The sequence below is a fragment of the Amblyomma mixtum genome, chromosome 5 (genome assembly GCF_055824585.1).
Source record: "Amblyomma mixtum isolate Tamu chromosome 5, ASM5582458v1, whole genome shotgun sequence".
Classification (NCBI taxonomy): domain Eukaryota; kingdom Metazoa; phylum Arthropoda; class Arachnida; order Ixodida; family Ixodidae; genus Amblyomma; species Amblyomma mixtum.
In genome coordinates this window covers 2,974,265-2,994,448 of record NC_143016.1, presented here as the reverse complement: position 1 = coordinate 2,994,448, position 20,184 = coordinate 2,974,265, and positions in this window count along the sequence as shown.

Here is a 20,184-nt window from a genome sequence, read left to right as displayed (position 1 = left end):
ACCGGGCACAGTACAGTGTTGGTGAGAATTTTGGTGAGGCGCTCGTCAGCGCGATCCAAGCGGTGCGTGGAACTGCGATTGTTTCTTGCGCAACAGGATTTGAAAGGGCAACATCATACAATTTCATTTCCGAAGTACTGGTTGTTTGGCTCTTTGTGGCTAAGTCGATGTTTTTCCAGCAACAGAAATTAAAGCATTTATTGTTGATAAATTTCGATTTAAACTTTTTCTCGCCACTGGACTCAAGCTTGTGACGTAAAGACCAAAACAGAATGTGTGACCACCGTCTGGGATCGATTTCCCGATATAGCTTGGACTCAAGGAGCACAGCACAAAAACCTGTCTTCTTCACGCATCGCAGTTTGCTTCCGAATGCTTGAACGTGAACGTGAGCCTGAACGTGGCTTGAACGTGAGCTCAACGCTAAGTTTCTTATCCGTCGGCAGCACCGACTCGCCTAGGTGCCACTTGTAAACTGCTGCCTCAGTGACACTCGCTTGCAGTCTCCTAAACTGGATGTAGCATTTCGAGTAATCACATTATTTTTGTGCAATATCAATTGAAACCTGCCCCTAGCTACCAAATGGACCGTCTTTTGTGCCTCGTTAAATTTAAAGCATTTATTATTATTCTTACATGCTGCGCACTAATTTTGTACAAAACCTCTGCTACATGGAATAAATTCTTCCCACCTTTAATGTTTCTTTAGGGATTTGCTTACCAGGAGGGCAGATGCGTAGATCAAAAAGAGTTCGATTCTGCTCGTTTGCGCCTAGCGCAGACTTGGATGCGTGCGCCTTTTGCGAGTGTAGAGTCGTAAGCCGCACATGCCCTGTTCGAGAGAGCTGCCCCCGAACTCTGTCGAACACTCTGTAGCCAGGCGGACGCGCTGATCAACGTTCCAGCACTCTTTCCACTTCATCCGCACCCTGGAACCCAGCAACGGCGCTTTGATGACGATGCCTCCTTTCGATTCCCGAGGCACCAGTAGCCCTGTAGGCCATCGCGCCTCCTCTCCGACTCGTTACTACAGCCTTTTTTCGCCCGCTCGTCCTTCGCCGATAATCTATGCAGGACTGCAGGCCTTAGAGTTCTCTCTTTCTCTCGCTTCTCGCTAGGGGAATCACGGCCACACGTGCATCGGCCGGAGGGAGGTCGAAGCAGTAACTATGTCGGGAATGCCATTCGTTTTTTTGGCTAGCCACTTAATGCTTATTTTTGTATTTGCGACTTCATTTGTAGTTTACTTATTCCTGTTCTTCCAGCGCCCGGAGGCATTGCAGAGAGGAAAATATATAGAATAGACAGTGACTTTCTTGTAATTTTCGGCATCGGTGATAGTATAGTGATGGAGGCAGGGAGGTGGCTGCACGTACGAGGGGTGAAAGAATGATTATAAAGGCTCGTTCTGCAGCATAGGAGCCATGTCTTGTATTTATGATCGGTTCAAGATGATACCTAAGACTGGGAAGAGATAACTGATGGTTAAGAACAGGATTCGTGAAATAAATTCAACTGAAAAGCCATAAGCGAAAATATTTAAGATGAGGAGAAAGATGGGGAAAACCGAAGGATAGTTTCGCTGTGTAGAGGCTAGGTTTTCGAGACTGATTGATACCGCTGAAGTTGAACAGGGCTTTATATGCAGTTGCATCAAAGTGGTGACGCTTGAATCCTAGCGTCCTGCTTGCCTAGCTAGATATGTCTTCCACGTGCAATAATTCAAGATATTTTGCTTGTTTCGGGATAGATGTTTTTGTGACACACTCAGTGGAACTGCACCCCACAGGTAATAATAATTTGTATGTCGGCACTTTGAGCCTTCAGAGGCATTTACACATTCACTGGACACCAAGAAACCATAAGTAGTATATTAGCCGTACCCGCCACGGTGGATCAGTGGTTAGGGCGCTCGGCTATTGAGCAGGATTTCCTCGGTTCGAACCCAGCCCCAGCTGTCGCGTTTCAGTGGAGGCGAAACGCAAAAGGTGGGAATGTGCTGTGTGATGTCAAATTTCCGGAGCCCTTCATTATATTATCGCGTCCCTGATAGTTTAACCCCCCCCCCCCCCCCCCCCCAACCGTAAAAAATGTCTCCCTTCTGTTTGGCTATAAATTAGCCCTGAAGCCACTCATCGAATCAACTCCTTGCCCCCCCCCCCCCTCCCAAATGCACACCTGCTCAAAAAGGACGTGGTTGATCTTTGGTACCGGACGGGCTCCAGGGCTATCTTGGGGCTGGACCTACAAGGTCTTTGACAATGTTACCCATGAGACATTATTAAGGAACCTATCGGACATAGGAAGGGGGTTAGAACCTTCCGGTACGTCAGATCATTTCTGGAGGGTAGGACTACGGTGGTTGTAGTCGAAAAAGTTCATTCGGGCCCTTCCTTATGGGCGGTCCCCTGCAAGGGTCGGTTTTATCACCGTTCCTGTGTAATCTCTCCTTGATCAAGATACCGCCGAGGCTGGAAGAAATATCGGGACTTAAATTAGATTTTATGCGGATGGCAATACTCCATGGCTAACCAGAGGCAGCGACGCACAATTCAAGGAAACCCATAACAGGAGGTGCTGGAAGTAGTAAGAGAATATGTCTACTTAGGGCAGGTAGTGACCGCAGATCCGGATCATGAGAGGGAAATAACTAGAAGAATAAGAATGGGGTGGAGCGCATATGGTAGGTTCTCTCAGATCATGAATGGTAGCTTACCAATATCCCTGTAGAGAAAAGTATACAACAGCTGTATCCTCCCGGTAGTCACCTATGGGGCAGAGACGTGGAGGCTAACAAAGAGGGTTCAGCTTAAGTTAAGAACAACGCAGCGAGCTATGGAAAGGAAAATGATAGGTGTAACGTTAAGAGATCGGAAGAGGGCGGAGTGGGTGAGGGAACAAACGCGGGTTAATGACATCTTAGTTGAAATCAAGAGGAAGAAATGGGCTTGGGCAGGGCATGTAATGCGAAGGCAAGATAACCGCTGGTCCTTAAGGGTAACGGAGTGGATTCCAAGAGAAAGCAAACGTAGTAGGGGACGGCAGAAAGTTAGGTGGGCGGATGAGATTAAGAAGTTTGCGGGGATACAGTGGCGGCAACTGACAAAGGACAGGGTTAATTGGAGAGACATGGGAGAGGCCTTTGCCCTGCAGTGGGTGTAGGCAGGCTGATGATGATGATAACAGACAGTGAGTATTGTGGAGGAGCTGGAAGAGGAGGAAGGACACTCGTGCTCTCAGCCCAAGTCCGAGCTTTTTGTGCTTGGGGATAAACCAAGAGGGATACATGCGAGAGACTATGTACCGCCACCTCCGCTATAGGTGAACGGGCGCGGAGCACTGGTCGGTGAGGTCTAAACGATCAGGATCCTGGGTCTGCATCTGCATCTGCAGACTAACAGGAAGAATAGGTAGGCCTTGGAAATGCTTAAAATATGATCAGTGCTACCGTGAGGCTAATGAGGAGAACCGCCGATCGTAAGCGAAGGGTCAAAGAAAAAGACTCGTGTAAGCCGGTAGAGGCGTTTGTGGTCAGTATAGAATGCTCTATGCGGCGCCTTACATGAAGATGGATGCGACGGAGAATGGCAAGGTTGAGGCTATGATTAGGAAGGCGTGTAAGGCGGCCCTTGGGTTGCCTAACAATGCGTCTACCGAAAGGCTGCTGGGATTAGAGGTGCACAATGAAATAACTGAAATGAAATGAATAAATGAAATAACTTTGGCAGGCGAAATCATTTCCGATACAAAATTAGCAAACTGCTTCAATGAACACTTTGTGTCCCTAACAAATAGCACTCATGATCAAAACTGCATGCGTTACTTGAAACATGAAACTACATCCAAAAGCGCGTTTTGTTCTCCCACATCGGCAAACGAAGTAATCAGCATTTTTGCATCTATAAAAAACAGCAACTGTTGCGATGCATACGGTCTGCAGATTACACCAGTAAAACACGTGTTAGATATAATTTCCTCTGTGCTAGAACATCTGTTTAATCTTATCATCAGCTTCGGGACCTTTCCAACGAAACTTAAAATTGCAAAAGTCACAGTTTTACACAAAGGTGGGGATCTAAATGATCTTTCGAATTACAGGCCGATCTCAATACTCCCGGTTTTCTCAAAGGGCTTAGAAAAACTAATACATTGCCGGATGACATCTTTCGTGACAAAACATAATATCATTACTAGCGCTCAGTTTGGTTTTATAAAAGGCTTGTCGACAGAAACTGCTCTTTTAACACAAAAGGAAATTATTCTAGATTCATTTGAGAAACAATTGTGCACATTAGGTGTATTTATTGATTACTCTAAAGCATTTGACCATATTAATCATATCACTCTCTTGGAAAAACTAGGTCATTATGGCTTTCGTGGCACTTTTCTACAACTGTTGAAGTCTTACCTGCAGAACCGTAAACAGATGGTGGTCATTAATAATAAAAATTCTGATTTGAAGTTAATTACTGCAGGTGTACCACAAGGAAGTATCCTGGGGCCTCTATTATTTTGCATTTACATTAATGACCTCATCAACATTAGCAGTGTAGTAAAGTTTGTCATGTATGCTGACGACACCACCATGCTTCTTACCGGATCAAACCCCGCTGACATAATTAAAGACGCCAACCAAGCGCTCGTAGAATTATCATCCTGGAGTTGTTCAAATTCACTAAATGTAAATACAAAAAAAACTAAAGCTGTTTTCTTCAGATCAAAAAACCGTATATTGGGAAAGTTACCTGCTTTAAAGCTGAATGATTCAGTAATTGACATCGTGCCTGCAGTCAAGTGTCTAGGAGTATTCTTCGATGAACACATGTCATGGAACTTGCAAGTGGAATCAGTTGCTACAAAGGTCTCTCGCGTGTCTGGTATTCTTTTAAAATTACGATCATATTTACCAAAATGCATCAAACTTCTAATATATAATTCATTATTTCTATCAAGTCTAAACTACTGTCACCTGGTATGGGGCACTACTACTGTTTCAAATAAAAATAAACTCTACATTCCTCAAAAGAAAGCAATTCGCGCCATCATGAACACTCCATTTGACAGTCACACAGAACCACTTTTTACTGAATTAAACTTACTTCCTATCCCGGACATGTACGATGCTAACTTGTTCAGGCGCTATGAAGCTGGCATAAAAAAGAATAATACCGCATTAGTTAAGATTGCAAACCTAAAGCTAAAAACTAGTATTCGTACTACACGACATGCTGAAACCTGGGAAATTCCATACTCACGAACAAATTATGGACTTCAAATGTTGCGTCATCTCCTTCCCTCATACTTAAACAAATGTAGGTAGAAGTTTTCTTTTTTTTTTCGGTTTTCTTTTTGTTACGAATTTTATATTTCTTTAGTCATTGTTTAGTTTTTTATTGAAGTCATTCTCTTGTTGACATTTCATGCAATATTTCTATGCTATTAAGAACTGCCTTCATAGTAGATTTGTTTCATACATGCCTGTATTTATATTCCTAACAACTGTACCAAGTCGCTTACCTTCTGTGAACTTCCATTTGTGTTCCTTTTCTTTCTTTTTCTTCTTTTCTTCTTTTTTTTCTTTTTTCTCTTTTTTTTTCTGAGAGCTGTGTACAATTAGAACAATTTTCTCTTGCTGTATGCCATGCTGCCATGTAGAAAAGGGCCGTGGGCCTAGTCAAGCCCATAAAGAGGCTTTTTGTCCACGACCCTCAGCAATTTTTGCGGTGCTGAAATAAAATAAAGATTTGATTTGATTTGAAAACAACACCCTGGAAGAACTTCGGGAGGCGCACTTGGTGATGCAACTCAGTAACCTTTCAAAAACTAGAGCAGGAAATGACATATCGGAGAGGATCGGCATTGGAGTTGATGCCCCAGCCGGGGACATGAAAATTCAGGTGTGGCGGGAAATTCACAAGAGATTATATAAAGCCTTTGCCCAAAAATATGCATCCGATACATTACGATGACCACTGGAAGGAAAGAGCCAGAGCTTTACATAGTAAGTACGGGAAGTACAACGAGGCAGTCTACGTAGATGCCGCCGAGTATAAGGACAAGGAAGCATTTGCAAATGGGATGGTGGACGGGCGGGGACAATTGGTCACCTTTGGATCATTCAAAACCCTCTCCTCAGAAACTGCAGAGGAGGCTTCGATAGCGCTAGTTATAGCTAGTACTAAAGCTGACTTAATTTTCAGTGGCTCAAAAGCAGCCATTCTAAATTTGGCGAGGGGCAGAGTATCTGTAACCGCGGCACGATTTTTAAATCGGGCCTCGGGGCGAGGGACCACGGAGGCGGAAATTGTCTGGGTACCGGCACACTCTGGGAACCCTGGGTACGAGACGGCTCACATGAATGCTGGAAGTTTCGTCAGCCGAGCCGAGCCTTTCACGACATTACTAAGCATTACAAACTTGAGCGAAGAATTTACCAGCCCCCAAACAAGCAATTGGTAAAGGCGCAGGAATGCGTCTGGCGAAGAGAGCAGACGAAATCGTTCTTCAACCCGTAACGTGTTAAACAAAATCTACCCGGCATTCAGCCGGAATGCAGATGGTGTCAGGCACTGGCAACCTATGACCACATATTATGGAGCTGTAGCATAGCGCTGCTACCGGCGGATATTATGCGTGATCCTTCTCCCGAGCAGTGGGAGGCCGTGTTGGCCAGCTCAGACTCGGTCGTCTAGTCCAGCGCCGTGGAGTGGGCCACCCAAGTCGCCAGTCCTGCACAGCAATTTCTGAAGTTATCTACTCTCGACGAGAGGACGGCCCAGCTGCAATCCCCAGTGCCAGTGTTCGATGACAACAAAAGTTCACTGGCGATCTTTAAAGAAGGCTCACGTATGAATAATTGGGGGTATTAAGTACAATTGCTGCTTCATGAATTCATACTTGTGAATTCATGCTTCATGCATCACCCTAAAAACGCCTCGGCAGTGTGATTCTAAGGTCACTGTAGTCCTCTCAACGCTATACGTAATTGCGAGAGAGAAAGCATGTGTACGCGCCGAGGCGTACAGAATGGATGGGCACTAGGACAGTGGCAGAAATCGGCGTCACTTGTCCCGGAGAGCTACGCCATGTTTGGGCCCCCATCAGTAATGCATCTCCGCGCAACAAAGGCGTGCCCTCTTTTTTTTGCCGCTTTTGGTCCGCAATCGGCCGCCACAGAGTCCTCTGACAACCCAATCTGGGCTCCTCTCCCATCGAGGACGAACAAGAGGTCGGCAGCTCGTTTCATAGGAGAAGAAAATACCCTCAAAAAGCTCACTTCTTTTCGTTTGCGGAGCCTGATTTCCCTCGGAGATGGGCAGAAGAACATCCAAGCGAGGCAAAGAAGAGGACATGCTTTTCGCGTATACGATCGAAAGAGGAGGCGTCGGCTTGTCGCGTGAGAGCCCACAGACCGCCAGACATGTTCTCTCCTGCCTTGTATGACGTGCAAGCAACCACCCGGAAGCAAATGCGCGCTTAGAGTAATGAATCTTGGCGCCTTCGTTGTGTTCCGCGCGATTACCGAGAGCCTTGTGTGTGCCTGTGCATTCAGCAGCGTATTCTCCGGTCCACTGAGGCATAGGTTGTGAAGGGGCAGTCGCTATACAAGATTCGTAACTTTTCGACTCGTCTTAAACGACGGGTGCGGGGGGGGGGGGGGGGGGGGGGGGGGTGTTATGCGCCTCTGGTAAAAAAAAAAAGAAAAGAAAGAAAGCCTGCGCCCGGACAGTATCTTAGTCATTTTTCTGCTTTATTAAACCGCAAGGGTTTGTTCCGTTCACTGTGATATCTACATAAAAATACTAGTGCATACAGGACTCAAAATAAACATAGTGAAGCTTTTAGCGAGGTGGCTGTGAGTTTTACGGGGATATCAATGCTGAGCTAAGGTGGCAGTTTGGGCTTGTTGGTAACACATGTCATACATAAATAGTGTAGGGGCAAAACAGGGACAAGCAAGGACACTCACGAGTGCTAACTTCCAAGTTAACGCTTGGGTGTGTCCTTGCTTGTCCCTGTTCTGCCCCTGCGCTATTTTTGTTTGACTGAGCTATGGGACAAAAGCATTTTCAGATAGCTTAGCTATTTCCCTACCATGGGGAAAATGACCATTTTCTGAAGGTTTCAGTAAATTTTTTTTTCTGTAAAAACTATTGCATTCAATATTGGTTGCAATACCCAAAAACAGAGCTGAATAAAGGTGTTTTCTATTAATATACGTTTAAACAACAAATTCCATGTTGCAACAACAAATTTTATTTGCTAAAAACGAGATTTTAGAAAAAAATTCAACAAAACTTGCAAAAGCACACTTGCTTTTAAAAAGAAAAAATGTTAAAAATTTTCTGAAAAATGCAAAATGTTTGTTACTCTATTGGCCACTCTCTGCAAAAAAAAAATCATTTCTATCTTGAATAGTATTATTGCTACAAAACAATAACTGGAAACCCTATAGTTGTGCACCGGAGTGTGGCCGCATGTGTTTCAGGCTGGTTTCCATCATCACTGATGTGAAAACTGAATCATCCTCAGCACCTTGCAACATTTTCAGGCTTGCTGTTGCACAGGACGTCGATTGAATCACTCGCAGATGAAACGGAGTCCTGAGATTTGCTATGTCTTAGAGCGCGTGCCACGCATGCGGAGGCTGCCAAGCGACTGATGGTACCGCATCTTCGGAGTGCTTCAAAAAATTCCGTTTTGTAGGGGCAAAAAAAACTATATCGCAAACAAAACTTCAGTTCTCCGGCTACAAGCCAGATGCGCATCGTGCCTGTAAGCAACGCGGAAGGCTCCGAAGTCGAGTGGCGAAGGCGTCATCTGCGGGCAACATGGCGGGCAATGAGCGCATTCCGCGTCTTCATTTCTTCGCAGCGCGTTAGAAAGTGCCCCCTCGCGGCACAAAAGAAAACTACATCGGAAACAAAACTTTGGTTCCTGGCCTACAAACTACATCTGCAGCGCGGTCATTAGCAAGCAGAATGTTCTTAAATCGGGGCATGAAATGATCGTTAGCGGGCTAACGATGCTCAATGGGCGCGGTAGGGAAAGAGTTAGGTGCTGATCCGGAGGCGTTGTTACTGTCTCTCTACATTCCAACACTTGCGTATGCGAAATGTAACCTTTAGCTGGAATTTACGCTGTTAGATCTGCACTTTTAGTTCAGCTCATGTAACAGAGACTCAATGATAGCGTCAGCTTAGTCGCGCCATCTGGATTTTAGAAAAAGAACCATTTTTGTCAATAAACCGACAAACTTCTAATTCTCGTTTTTACGTTCTAATATGTTGATGTGGTGTGTAAATAGCATGGGCGAAAAATAGGCCGAAAAGAAAGGGGAGGGGTGGATGGAGCGCTGAGAAATTTCGGGGGGCGTTCAGACACCGAAACACCCCCTTGGCTACGCCCTTGGTGCCTTTTATTGCGTATTTAGATGCTTTGAAGCTATTGAATGAGCAAGCAATTATTAAAAGTGCTTTAATTACACCATTTTTAACACATTTCGCACAATCTCAAGACTTTCCTAGATGAAGGCGGGGTTTTGACCTATAGTTTAATGTTTCATTTACTATATAGCAGAAAATACGGTTAGTGTGATACGCCCGATATATTGTGAGATTTGTCGCGTGTAACTTTACTACTTACTAGAGGCGCTCCCTATTTTCAGTAATACTGTACATTTTGTTACGGGCAGTGAAATCAAAACGCACTCAACGATGGTACCATGCACAACAAAGTACCTGAGCCGGTGTATAACTACATCTGGCGCAATAAATCGTCACACATTATGGAGTAGCGCTTTGGCAGGTTAACATACACTCACTTTGTTCGTGTCAGAGATTCAATGGCCGCTCATTTCACTATTAGATTTTATTAGCTACGGCTTACAAGCTGCCCCAACCTGTGTCATCGAGCTATTGCCCATTAAAGATGCCCACAAAAATAGAAGTGACAGCACTGGAACCAAAATGAAAATTTCACACGGAATACAAAAAAAAAAAAAGAAGGAATAGGGCAGGGTGGAAGATCAGCCACGAGATTGGAGTCTTGGGGAAGCCAACCTAGTGAAGAGTTACATTCACTTCCTCCCAACAACATGTAAAGAAGCTCTCGTTTGCTCAGAAGGATCTATAAGTATTCTGTTCGATACCTACTTTAGTCTGAATTAATAATCTGATCATAATCTTCCGCATTTAAAGTGTTGCATCCTCCAGCCTTCCTTTTCCGACAGTTGGGTAGTTCTCCCCGAGTCAATTTATTTCTGTGTTGCACTCTTCGGGTGTGTGATACAAAAATGGCGTCAGAAGAGCACGAAATACCTGAATATGGTTCTCAGAGGAACTTTGTCTTTTGCGTGGCCTTGTGAAATTTCTCACGCACACTGAGATCATGCTTCTCTCTTTCAGTGCCACGGCTCAGCTCCAGTGCACCGCACCTCAGTATTCCCGCTTTGCGCGGCGTCATTAGATGACATCACCTTATTTCCTTTGCTGTTCAGTCGACTCGTGCAACCTGCCGCGAAAGTTCCCGGGCGCCCCTCGCCGTTTTTTGTGAGTGCGTTGTCCCTTTGCGTACGATCCAGTGGGACATGTCTCATGTTCGCATAAACTCGGGCGTTCGTGTAGTCATTCATTTTCGTCAACTTCACTATGAGGCGCACCCGGTGACGTCGGACCCAGCAACGCTATGCAGCCTATATGGTGGGACTTTACGCACTCTGGAGACATACTTCGACTCCGCACTGAATTATGTACAGCAGAGACCGTATTTTCATGGCAATTTTTTCTTCATGGTTAATAACAGCAAATTGAATTACTTGTTTAGTAGTGACTGATGACATCACAGGTCGCAATCCCTAACGTTAAAAGAGCAAAGAGGTAAGTGCCAAAAGAATCATTACAAAATATGCTCCCTGGTGACCACCACATAAAAATAAAAGTCTACAATTACGCATTAATTAATTAATTCAATTAAATAAATTAATGGGAGCTTGGTACTTGTGTGTACTGAGCCTCTTACAGACTCCCCCTTTCTCAACTTATGCCTCATGGCAGACTTCTGGAAAAAAAAGGCACAGCCGTTGTTCTCGAGAGACAAGCAAACTATTTGCGACACAAGTCTGCAATTCTTGGACATCAGTTTTCTGCGGCAGACGTAGAATATTGTAAGGCACTGTTATAGCAATATTGAAGTTAATGCTCCATTATTCATGCAGGTAGCCTTTTTTTTATTCGCCCATCCCTCGTATTGAGTAGTTAAGATTGCCATAGAAAAACAGTTGAAACGTTTTGAACGATAGCACAAACATTAATAGCAAACAAATTGTAAGCCTACCGTAGGAATATCTGAGGATACATTGACTTTTATAGCGAAATCTTACGATATATGAAAAAATTGCCAGCATAAACAATTTACACGTCAAAAAATGCGCTTGTCCATAATTACTGTGCATGATTTCCTCTTCTGATCCTTTCAGACGAATTGCTTAAACCGCAATCCTTCTCCGGAAGATTATGGGTGCGTGCAGTGCTAGCACTGAAAAAAATTATGTCAGCTTCCATGGCACGGTTCCGACCTAACTGAATTTGAGATCCTCAATACCAGCCCAACGCATGTATGGGAATTTCCGAATGTAGAGTCGATTTAAATTAGTGAGTAATTACTCATTAGCTACCAGTGATGTGATCATTGGCACTAAAAAAACTAATGTGGAAAGAAAACACGAAGCTGAGGAAAGCGCAGAAGGACGAAGCTCGTCCTCCATTCGCCCAGGCATGTGTGAAGGTTAGCACTGCAAATGCTTCGCATCTAAAAGAACTTGCACGCTTTGCGTTCAGGCGTTAAAACGCGAGTATATTAGGTGATAAGATTAGAACTTCTGCGTTCAGCTATTCCTTGCCATCTCCACTGGTTAGGTTAGATTCTGTGCTGGGATATATAGCGCTCAGGTCCCTTTGCCGTACCTGACCCTCTTATACGCGCAATATGTGCCACTAGATATGTGCCACTAGATATGAGCTATATGCTGTAGCTCAAACGGGCGGCAAGCAGTAAATCGAGAACTGGTGATTGCTCGCACGTGAGAACGGCTCATTTGAACAGGTGTCCAGAAACTGTGATTGTTTTAGCTCACGACAAGACTGTCACGACACCAGAACCCTATAGGCCTTTTGAAGATGGTGTATAGCTCATTCGAAAGAAAGACACAGAGAAGAAGGACACGGTACAGCGCTAACTCACGGGTTTGTCCCTGGTACTTTTCATTTTCATTTGCCTTGCGAATGCGCTAAACCACTTCCTGGAACTATGAACCCTCTAGCACGTCTGCCAGTTGTTAAAACAACTAATACTCAGGGCCCTCTTTTTGGTGATACCCTATCGCCACCGTCTCAAGTCAACGCATTTGAGTATACCTCATCATTTTTCCAGCATTCCGTGCAACATACATCGCTCTCTGACTTTGAAAGGAACTTGATCCAGTGAATGAATTATCGTTTGCGCTGTGTCTTCTTTCGCGACTCTCTTGCAAATGTACTATGCTACTTTGTAGAAGTAGAAACCATCTACACAGTTTGCAGGTTCTGTTAAAGAACATACCTGCCGTAGCTGTCACCTAACAAGAGCTGCGCGAAGTCGACTCACGTTAAGAGTGACATCGGTTCCAGCTTCGACTGTGCTTCGAAGTCGTAAGTTGGGCATCGCAAACAGCTCCGGCTTCAGACTGCGAGGTCGGTGCTGAATGGCAACTAAGTAAGGGAGTCTACTGCAATCATTCCTTGGGGCTTCTGGCGGTGAAGTAAGTTTAGTGAACCCTGTTTGAGAACAAACATGCGATGCCACACTCGCTGCGAGATAATAGTTGCTACTTTACATGCTAGGCTGCTAACAGGCTCAGCTGCCGAAAACATGAAGCTTTCATTATGAAACCAAGAACACTAGCATGCGATGGCCGTCAGTTCTTGTAAAACTATCGGCGGTGTGGAGGGGCCCGCCCCTAATGGTTGCTTCCGGCATCGCTTCTGGTACCAAGTGTGATGAATGGGCGCGCAAACGATAGCGCGGCGAAAGCTGCAGCATCTGTTGAACGGCGGCGCATGTTGCAACACAGTCGGCGCACGACTGTTTCTTTTAGTTACGCCTCTCAAAAAGAGGCTGAATGCAAAAAAAAAAATGAAAAAGAGAACTGAGTGAATGTCTTTGGACGTGTCTCATCCACGCGAACACTGGGAAAGTGAAGCAAGGCAAACGACCATTTATGAACAGCGGGATGTGCTCATTTTGTTTTCGTGGCAGCATTAGAATTCTTAGACCTGCTGATGAATACTTAAAGGAAACGCGTTAATTTGACTTTTACATGTGAAACCGCCGTATGTTTTTCTGAGGAAAAACGGGAAATACTTTTTTTCCATTGCCTCCCAAATTCTGCAAAGACATTCCCGTGAAAAAAATTATCACTGACTGGAAATGAAGAAAAGAGTGCAATGTAAAAAAAAATGCAGCCTTGACAAAGTTACACTCTGTACAAGACACCCCTGGAGCGTTTTCACCTACGGTGTCTAAGTCTTCTCGCTGTCAAAGAAACATTGTCTGTTCTGTAAGTGTAAAGCTTCGCACAAATTACCCTAGTAGCGCGGTTAGGGTTTGAGGGTACTGCATATTGTGTTATGTTTTATGCGCATAAGCAACTAAGGCCATCGTGCACTAAACTCAAGGTTAACTGTCTATTATGTTAAAGATCTAAACCATTCTTAAAAATGTCAGAGATTGTTCATAAGAGTTGTTTCGTGCAAAACGTGCAAACACATGACAACCAAGAAGAAAATTTTCTCCGAGCAACAAACTGGGCTGTAGTAGAATGTGTTCGCCGTAAAATTGCGTAGAATATTTTCTTAGTTTGTCCATTTTTCTACATGGCAGTAAGATGTGGTTGATTATAAGCTCTTCTGAACATGCTTTACAAATAGATTTGTCTTGTTTCAAAAGTATAAAGTTTTGTATAAGATGTGTGTGCGTCTGATACGAAGGAGGCACAAGATTACTTTGATACACCGTTCTTGATTTCTGTGTGACTTCCATTCTTCGATGATGTTTTTGCCTAGGTTCGGTTTGTATTTACTTCACTATCCCGGGAAGCTTGCCATTCATCTCTTAGCTTCATGCTTGCTAATTTCATGCGATCTCTTTAAGCAGTTTTACTTTCTTGACTTCTTCGTTCCGGACTTGTGCCTTACCTATGCTTGCTCTCTCATCGCCACTGTTACGATGCGGCACGGAAGCCAAAACAATTCAGCCTTACATTCTTGTGTTGTGGTTCTCACTATGTTGTATATGATGCTGCCGACTAATGTCTAACTGCATTTACAGAGTGAAGTGCTAACGTTAACAGGTGTACGATGCTGCTTCCAATTTATTTCGTTTACTACTTTTCTACACGTGTAAAATTAACACAACATTCAGCGGATATATCGAGCTTTGGCTCTCGCCTTTGTAAAGTTTAGCAGGTTTTGTTGTTTTCTGTATCTGCACAATACATCCTAAGCTTTATTTTGTCGTTTGTTTTTTTTTGCTTCCTTACATACATGTGTCCACCACACTTCTGTTTCCTTGCACAACTGATAAGAAATGAGGAATAGTTATATGTGCAGAAGCACGGTATAGGCTGTGAATCTTATATTGAGTTCAGCTATTCAAATATTTTCCTGAATTGTGTTCTCTAAACTGGCCTGTGCTCTGAACAAAGCTAAATGCAGCTTCTAGCGCTGTGCTTTAGACGGGGTGACTGCTAATGAGGATGAAAAACTTACTATGACAGAAAGGTGATCGCTTCTACGCGAATTGTCCAAGCTAGAATCAGTAAAAACACTGGTGGAACAATGAGGTACATCCGTACAATTTATTCTCCCCGACTTTGAGGGACAGAATATAGGTTTAGCGGTGTTCAGACAACAAAGATTGTTTCTTAGAACAAACTCGTCGATAATGTGGTCGCTACAGTGTCCGTTTTTTCTCTTCCCCCAAAACAAAACTGGGCGTTAATGTCTCCGACTACCAAATATAGCTCTTGTAGCTGTTGTAAAAGAGCTTCTAACTCATCAAGAGTTACTTTCAAGTGTGGCTCAATGACACTATAATTGTTTTCAATTTAGTTAGAATGACCGGCACAGCTTCTACTCTACGTCTCAGTTTTGTGCGCGAGCTGCGATGCCACATTTTACTATTTCGGCTACGCCTCGAGAAAGCCTGTTTACCGGCTCTCGGTTCCGGCGGAAGACTTCATACTTCTTGAGCACACTAATGTGCAAGGGACCCAGATTTGTCTCCCGCTAAAATAATGAAACACGTGAGAGGGAAGGTAAGATATATTTTATACCACTACAGTTACATAAAAATACCCTGCAATTCTAGTATACCAAGAACGCCATCTTATCCCATGTATGTAGAGTGGAAAACCATTTTATTTTGTTTTGTTTTGTTTTTGCCCCCTGATTCGGGGCTTTTCTTATTTGGACCATTCTAAGGAGCCTCAATGTCCCGCCGACGTCGACAGCACAGAGTTACCTCGGGTTGTGTCCACTGCCTCTTCAGAGATGCTGGAGGATCGTAAGAAGGCACTTGCACATTTCAGCTCGCACATTTCAGACCTCACCTTGCAGGGAGAGGCCTTGAGGTCCGCCCACCCGGGGCTCTGCATAGCCTGTTCTAGATGTGGCGAAGTAGCGCTAGCTACTTCTATCGGTGCCATGGATAGCCAAGCCACAATCTGTTGATTGTTGCCTGGACAGGCGCCGAAGGCCGCTGTATCGCAAAGCCTTATGGAACCTCAGCGGCGAAATTTGTTTACAGACAGTAAATGTGTGTTCCGGTTGAATGAGAATCGTTTTCTCGCTCTTTAAAAAAGAGGAAGAGAGGGGAATTTCATGAGAAAGGAGATTGGAAAGTGAAAGATAGCCGGATAGGAAAAAGTGATTTCCAGCGGTCGGGCCAGCCCGGAGGTGCCGTCTGCGGGAATCGGAGGCCAAAGGGGTGCAATACCTCGCTGAGGGGCCCTAAAGGTCCAAACACTTGGCGTCGGCTCAAGCATCAGGATCCCTTTTCCCTGGACAGCCAAACATCACGCACGGCTTTACGTGGGTGGGCCGAGCCCACATGTGCTCAGGAACCCGTGGTATCGCAAGCCACCATAACTTGCATGTTACCGCTACGCCGGCTGCGAGTTGCAATTTGAGAGTGCTTTCAGCATTTCTTAACAGCCGCCGAGTTATAAAGCAAACATAGATTAAATATGATTTCTAATGATGGCATCTTTCTCTCAATCAGAGCTGCATCTTGATGTGGGCAGCAGTGGCTTCCATTTGTTCTTTCCCAGTCTGAAAAGCAAGTTATACTTGCGAGAATGTCAGGTGTCGTTAGTTATAGTAGCGGCTCACATACACGGGCACATGAACGACGTTAAGTTAAGCACTTAGTGGTTATATTGCGGGCACTGTATGCGGCTTCGTCCTTCTCACCCGTGTACACTCATCACCATCGCTTCACGCTGTTGTGTTTGGGCGTGTGACTCTGGCTGCGGGTTGCAATAAATGCAATAAACCTTGTTTGAGTCTTCCTTCACAATTTGTATGGCGTGCGTGACTGTTTTTCGTGCCCTAGCATGTGGTATGCTTGCGTTTTGATTCTTTTTCAGTTGAGAACAATTTATGCCGGACTTTAATTAAGCCTTAGCTTGGTTACTTCCTTTCTCCTGGTCTTATGCGGCCTTAGACGGTGTTATATTGCTGTGCGAAGGAGCTTGCTGGAGGTTTGTTACTTTCAATTTGATGGAACAGCTCTGCTCTCAATGGATACCAGGAAGTAGAGTGCTATAGGCATGCTTCAGGCGCTAAGAAATGCCGCCCCACTGCAAACGTGTTAAAGATACCTGTGTGAGTATCATCATTATTGTCGCGGTTTCTATAAATGTGGCAACTCTGGCAAGCTCGGGCCAGCTTCTAGTGACTACCAAAGTTTTTTCAGGAATGAAGTCTTTAAAAAAATTGCCAGCTCTTTCCGAGTAATTGGTGCGTCAGACACCCTCCATGAATGGTTTTTATCTCTTAAATATTCTTCTAGAAAATTGAGGCAACGGTTTCTAAAACACTTAACGTAGACAGCTTCAGTAAATCTTGTACCCATTTTTGGCACTTATCAGGGTGGGATTTATTTACAGATCTCAACGTCCAAAATGGTGTAAATTTCTTCACGGAGTAGCCAGAACCTGACTTCCCTGCTGTGCGGCCGATCAGGACGGACACTCTGAAGCGTCCTTGTCGTGTCTGCGCTCCGAACTAGAGAGCAAGACCTGAACCCTTGGTCCTTCACTTTGCTCAACGTGCGCAGTGGGTAGCCAGGCGTAAAGTTAAAGCGCGTCATTTTTCCCGAAATGACCGGAAACCTTTCTGGTTAACATCCCTGACTTTCCCTCCTCTCTGTAGCTGTCTCTCACGAAATGGGCGATTAATAAAATGGCACACACGTGCACCCACAAACACAGCCGTAGCAACTTCCTTGATAAAGTACCTTCTCAGAAAGGCTCTTCTGCGCGGAGGGCAGGTCAATGAGCCTCAGACGTGAAAGTGGCCCACTTCAGTTCTTAATTATCCGCTTAAGTTGGGCGCCTCGGTCTGAAGAGCAGCTTGAAGTCTGAAAAGTTTGAAGCGCGAGTCCAGCCTCGTATGCGAGACGATATTCAGTTCTTGTCGAATGGTGGGACCCGTTTATGCATTGCAGAGCCAATAAAATGTTCGCAAGTCGCAAAAACGGTACCTCATAGATTTTTATATTAAGGACAGAAACAGGCCACGCTATAGGATAAAATGACCCTGACGCCCACTTACAAGGGCACGTCGCTGTGTACCGTAATTGCCATGCTATGTGAACTCAATTCTTGCCTAATAATAAACTTCGTTACAAAGACTCGTCGACGCAGCCACGAATACGCCACGTTGCAAAAGAGCACTCCTTCATTTTGCATAACAGGCACCATAAATTCCTTGTCCAGTGTATTCGGCACATTCGCGTCCCGTCGTCATTCATCCTTTCATGAAGGTTGCACAACAACTTTTTTTTTTGTAGCCTCGTCTTTCCTCTGAAACATATACTCTTCCTTTACCACCACAGAACGGAAACCTTTCGTGGTTCAGCGTGGCCAGCGAGCCCGAAGAACAAGCTTACGTCACTTGTATAAAGGCCTGTACTACTGCGCGCATATTTGATAACCTTTCAACGGCGCTTCCTCCGGGCGCCCCGTCTATGGCCACGAATGTTCTCCGAGCGCCGACTCAAAAGACGCGGCACTTGCTGCAAGCCCCCTTTCTGCGCCAACTTGCACTGAAGAGTCAACGAGAGCTTTTGTCGCCGGCTGGGCGCCGTGCTGCTTTGCCGAAGCGCTCGCACACACGCACGCACTGCTTCCAGTGCTCCCAGGGAGTTGACGGCCCACGGAAGGAGCCATCGACGTGCGCCCTATTTCCGTCCATCCATCCGTCCACGTCGCCGTCCCGCCTTTGGTGGCGTGCATTGGCCCGTGCAGCGCTATCTCGGACCGCCTCTCCCTCTTCCTTCGAGCACTCACGGGCTCCACAACAGCTCTTTCTCTCGAAGCGTAGCCTCCTTGTGCGTCCTCTTGGCAAACTAAACGCAGGATTGATCGATCAAACCGAGTTACCGTAAGAGCATGCTTTCCATCTTCAGCTCCCCGTAGCGCAGGCTCTCGGTGGTTGTATTTACCCTTGTGAAACGGTGCACAATAATGTGAAGTTTAATTGCAAGTGCCAATGCTCAGATAAGCAGAAAGCGAGGTCCGCCCCGGTCTTCTATGCAGTCAAGCCATTTGCACTTCGTTTCATGACGGCTTCTAGTCACTCTCTGCAGTAGCTTCTTACCTTTGGTTTGTACGACATAGATCAGCTCAGCTTTTTCCCCCCTTTTCATGCTCACGGCCGTCGCGAGCCCATGTTGCAGGCTGTCGCGTCACGCCATATTTCTTCTTAAATCGCATGTTGTCCACATATGTACCATGGAATCAGCCTAACACATGATCTCTTGGACCTCCCACGTTATGTGTGCTACCGACGAAGCTAACCGCACGCTTGGTTATCTAGAACTGCACCTGTGACCTGCTCAGCCATATGTTAAACTGTCCGCATATTTCATTCGTATCCATCCTCCAACAATGTAGGCTTTCTAACCTCTTAAGTCTGTCCAGAGCCGTGAGCAGATTACTCCTTTCATACGAACGTTAGGTCGTTAAAATAAAAGTTAACCTTCCTAGTTTTGAATCCCTCTGGGAAGAACCAGACTTTATTTTTCACATCAGTTCTAATATTCACGTCCGAGTCATTCCATTATCCCCCCTCGCACCGCCTTTTACTCCGCATCAACCAACCAAAAGTCATGTTTGGCCAGCTGCTTAAGCAGCTCGCAGAGCGGCCTTCAATGAGGAGGGGGATGAGTTGGGTACAGGGGGAACTCACATGAGTGGGGGTATTCCCACAGGCAGTGCAAGAAGATACACTTTGCCGCTCCACATGTTGAGTAAAATGGGAGGATTGGGTAGGGAGGTAGCGATGAAGGGGTAGGATAGGATAAAGCAGTTTATCTGAACTTACTGCCAGACCGCACTGCATTTTGAATCTAGTGTACGGTGAGGTGGTGGGAAGACAAAGCGGCTGTTTATGCTGAAAGTTAGGTGGGCGCGTGAGATTAAGAAGTTTGTGGGGATACGTTGGGCGCAGATGACAAAGCACATGGTTAATTGGAAAGACATGGGAGAGGCCTTTGACCTCCAGTGGGCGTAGTCAGGCTGATGATTATGATGAGTATATTCTGTGTGCGCCCATGAGGTGGTCTATTAGTGCTCCGTAGTTGCGTGACACTGTTCGTCAGCAGACATGGATGCTCGCTGCGTGCAGCTTGGAGCGACAGATGGAGCACTGCAACGCACATGAAGAGGAGGATGATATTTTACAGTGGCAGTTGTTCAAGGGACACCTTCCACCGATGAATGCGCGAAGTTCTCACTTGAAGTGTGGTGTTAGGGAAAGAAGGCATGTGAGAGGGAAAGTGTCTCTCTCACGCTGCCTTCGTCATCTTCGGGCGGGGTGGGCGCTCACTCTTGACCACGCGGCCACCATGCTTGCGCGCACC